The sequence below is a fragment of the Hyperoodon ampullatus genome (assembly GCF_949752795.1).
Source record: "Hyperoodon ampullatus genome assembly, chromosome: 4".
In the NCBI taxonomy this organism is placed as follows: domain Eukaryota; kingdom Metazoa; phylum Chordata; class Mammalia; order Artiodactyla; family Ziphiidae; genus Hyperoodon; species Hyperoodon ampullatus.
Genome location: NC_136917.1, coordinates 35102783 through 35107390, shown reverse-complemented (window position 1 = coordinate 35107390; position 4608 = coordinate 35102783).

The window sequence follows — 4608 nt, the reverse complement described above, 5'->3', positions numbered from 1 at the left end:
TAATCTTAAATAATCATGCGAAGGTTAGGAAAAGGCTGTTAAGATAAGAAGGTCTACAGTAGACTCACTCCAGAACACCCTGGCCCCTCAAGTGCTCTTGGTTCAGCCACCCCCAAATAACCAGTATTGATTATTTCTTGAGCATCTTGATTTGGTGTTTTCTTTATCAAAAAGGAAGCAATTGCAAATGCATATTTTTCTTTCTTTCTTTTTTTGGCCGCACCACATGGCTTGTGAGATCTTAGCTCCCCGACAGGGATTGAACCTGTGCCCCCTGCAGTGGGAGTGCTAAGTCTTAACCTCTGGACTGCCAGGGAAGTCCCCAGACTCCGCATTTTTTGATGTTTGCTCACAGTTAAAGCCTCACCAATCTGTTAAAATAACAAGAATTCAACTAAATAAGTGTTAAAGGTCTTATTGGCTTTATTAAGTGATTGGTGGTGAATTGGACAGCATCGCGTCTAGCAAGTAGAGAGGTGTCCAAGATGGAAGGCTTAGATGGGCAGAAGGGGGAAGAGGTAAGGAAAGAATGGATTATCTCATCTTTCTTTGAGGGATAGAAAAAAACCTATGCGGGGACTTCCCTGGTGGTCCAGTGGTTAAGACTCAGTGCTCCCAATGCAGTGGACCCGGGCTCGATCCCTGGTCGGGGAACTAGATCCCACATGCCACAACTAAGAGTTCATATGCCACAACGAGGATCCAGCGTGCCGCAACAAAGATCTGGCGTGCTGCAACTAAGACCCAGCACAGCCAAATAAAAAAAAATTTTTTAAAGGAAAAACCAATGTGGCAGATTACCTTGTTGGTGTTGACCAGAAAATTCCAGATTGGTTAAGATGACATTCCTAGGGGAGGTCGTATTTGCAGTTAGGTTAGGTATTAAGTCTTGGTTTGGTGACATGGACCTAGCACAAATGACTCCATTTGGGGCCTACTGTTTCTTTTTAACACCTCCCTCTTCCCCTTGTGCCCTGACCTGGACAAGCTGATGAGAAGTCTGGGTGGCCTCCCTTCTAGAGGTGGCAGGGGGTTCCAGCCACACAAGCTCCTGCCCTTGGGCAAGAATTTTTGCCTCGGTCCCACCCTCCACCCACAGTGAACACCTGGGCCAGGCTCCTTTTCTTGGTTTGTGAAGCCATTTCAGAGCTGCTTGAAAGGCCAGGCCTGCTCTCCCCCGAGACCTCTCTTCTATGAGTCGTAACCCTTTTCTTACCCTCTCGGTGGGTGTGTACTACACCGGTGACAGCCTCAGCCACACCACTGCAGGTGACCATAGCAGCTGGCACTGTGAGCAGCATGGCCACACATGACCACCACCTGTCTGTCTTCTCCTGCTCTGACTCGCTCACCTGCTCTGCTGTCTGATGGCGGCCGGCGCTGTGGGCTGCTGGGTGCTGGGACGCTCAAGCTGTGAGCTGTGCTGCCCTGTGTTGCATTGTTGACCATACCAGGACTCAGTTCTGTGTTCAGCCGACCAGAATTATCAGTTTTAAGAACTCCTAGGCATTTGGGAGCAGCAGTATGGGATTGGAGCTCTCCTTAAAATAGTCTTGGGTCAGTGTGTTTGCTGGGATTTATCTGCATGTTAGAGTGAAGCTGTGCTAGTGCCTGGATTGGACCCATCATGTAAGGCACAGGTGGGAAAGAGAGACGATAGCCTGTGCAAGAGCTGGGCTAGTTGGGTGGTAGTTCCTGACAGAGCAGTTACTGGAGAGAAGAGAGGGGGAAAGGCAGTCATTAGATGGTGGCTGAGTCCCCACTCGTAATTCCAGAGAGTTCCCCAGGACCCTTGAGTTCTGCTGCTGCCTTTATTGCAACAGAGATCCTGACTTTCAGGGTTACAGAGGACAACACCATGGCACCCATCTGGTACAACCAAGGGATTCCTTCAAACCTGATTTAAGCCCTAGTTCCTTATACTTTATAAAGCAGCCAGATATCATAGAGGAGGCCTCTGACCCTGATAGCACTGATGTGTGAGGCTCTCCACAAGTAGAGTTTATAAATACCAGAGGATACCCCCTCCCCCGAAATATTCAGTATATCCAGTGACAAAAAAAAAAAAGCAAAAGGGGGGGACAAGAGAGAGAGGACAAATGAAAAAAATAATGAAACAAAGGTCCACAATTTGACCCAATTGGAAATCCAAAATATACAGAAAGAATTTACACAACGAAAAAGATGAAAGGGCACTACTTGGCTTTGGTGCCTCAACAACATAGTTTATGAAGTAATTTTGCCATCTGCTGTGCTGCACTAATTCTCAAACTTTCATGCAAATAATAAATACTAGGGCTCAAATTACAGTTATACCTGGGATCCCACTAAATTTAAGCAAGGTGCCCCTGATAAATTCAGGGGAGTTACTAGATATCATATAGAAGACTAATAGGTGTATTTCGCCTTAACTTTTTGGACGCGCAGGCTCAGCGGCCATGGCTCACGGGCCCAGCCGCTCCGCGGCATGTGGGATCTTCCCGGACCGGGGCACGAACCCTCGTCCCCTGCATTGGCAGGCTGATTCCCAACCACTGCGCCACCAGGGAAGCCCCGCCTTAACTTTGAGAAGTGTGGTCTTACCTAAATTCCCCATGGTCTTATCACCCACTGTCCTAAAATAGCCACACCTAGCAAGGAAGGTCTGATCCAGTGAATTATAAATGAAATTTTAAGTTAGTCTTTGCTACTTTCAAATTATATTGATAAATGAGACCCCACTGACCTTACCTCCTAGTTAAATATGGCCCAGTGTAAATTTAACAGGGTTTTGAAAGATGGAAAAGCATTGTACAAGTCTCTTTAGTGAGGAAGTGATTAACCCCCTGTGCTTCTCCTTTTAATAGCCTTATTTGGTCTCTTCTCAACCCTGGAAAAAATGAATGACACCTCACACTGGATTATGGCAACCTTGAGGCTGTGATTTCACCAAATAAGCCCCAATTCCCAGCCCCCAACATTATGGAAATTACTGGCTCCACCCACTCAGCAACATAAATATCCTGCTCCCACAGATTTGGCTAAGTCTGTTTTGTTCAGTGTGTATTTCAGCAGCTTCTCAGCTGCAGTTGGCCTTCACCTTGAAGGGGCATGGTACACCTTTACCTGGTTACCCTCAGGGAACCTCAGCACCACTGTGAACACACACAGTCTCTGCAGGCAGGATCTGAACTGTAGCCACCTTGATCCAGAAGCACAGGTGTGACATTACACCAATGACATCCTCTTTCTGAGAACATCAGAACATAAAAATACTGACAAAAAGAGCTCCTAAACAGTAGACAGGCCATTGCTGGTATTTGATGTGAGGCTCCTAGCAGCTTGCTTAAATTCCTAACAATTAATTGGTAACCTGGGGTCCAGTCTCCCTGACACAGTGAAGAAATAACTGTTGTCCCTCTCAGCACCCACAACCTTGTCTAGATTCTTCTGGTGTTCTGGAGGCATCTTATTCCTTGTTTACGAATTTTACTTGAGCCCATTTATACTATTACTTGTACATCGACCCACCTTGAATATTCCCCCTACAAAAAAACAAAAAGGCTCTGGACTCAGGTCGAACTGCCAGATGACAGGCACTTCCCTTAGTGCCGTCAGACACTGATTCACAGTAGAGGCTTCAGTGACCTCATCTCCTGCCCCTGGAGTTGCCATCAGTAACTGCCCTAGGCTCCACGCTATATGCCATTCGAGCTGCAGTTATCCCTTCTGACAGAGCTGTGCTAAAAACAGATAGCCCTGAGCATGTGATGCTTCACCCAGATCCCCATTATGATTTGGGACCTGTGAACAGCACCCCAAGAGCTCAGCTCAGCTATGGAGACCCCCTTCAGGCAAGATACAGCTAAACCTGGGCCCCCTGCCATAACCTACCTGCAGGAGGGGTGGCCTCCCCTCTCTTCAGCCCCTTTCTGAAGAAGGTCACCCCCTTCCCAGACCCCTAGGCTCCTTGGGGAACTCCTTAGGATTCTCTGAGTGAAAAGCAGTGGGAGTTTTAGACATTAGAGACAGCATCACCACGATCATACATGATCCAGCTCAGGCAGAGTTGCTGCTTTTCATCCCTTATTTGGGACATCCTGATGAAGGATGGGACTCAAGGGTGCACAACTGACCAAACATCAGGCCGTCATCTTAGCCCTGACCAGCAACTGGCTTCATCAGCATGTGTTTACAGACCCCTGGATGGTTGTCTAAGAGTTACCCCTTTGTGGTCAAAGAATTCTGAGAATCTCTTGCCTAACAGGCACCCACGATATAAATCAAGGTAGGGATTTCCCTGGTGGTCCAGTGGTTAAGACTCTGCTTCCACTGCAGAGGGCACCGGTTCAGTCCCTGGTCGGCAAACTAAGATCCCACATGCCGAGCAGCCATACACACAAAAATGAAGGTAGCACACGTCTGTCCATGTCAGAGTTCCAGGCGCTGCTAATAGTAACCAAGGCACTCATTTCACTTCTTAGAACATCCAGTGCTGCGCTGTGGAACACAGCATTCAGTGTAGTTTAACCCTCTCTTGTAAGTCTCAGAGTCTTGGCCTCATAAAAGGACCAAAATGGCTCATTGAAATAACTTCAGATCAGTTGATTGAAAGATGACCTCTTTCAG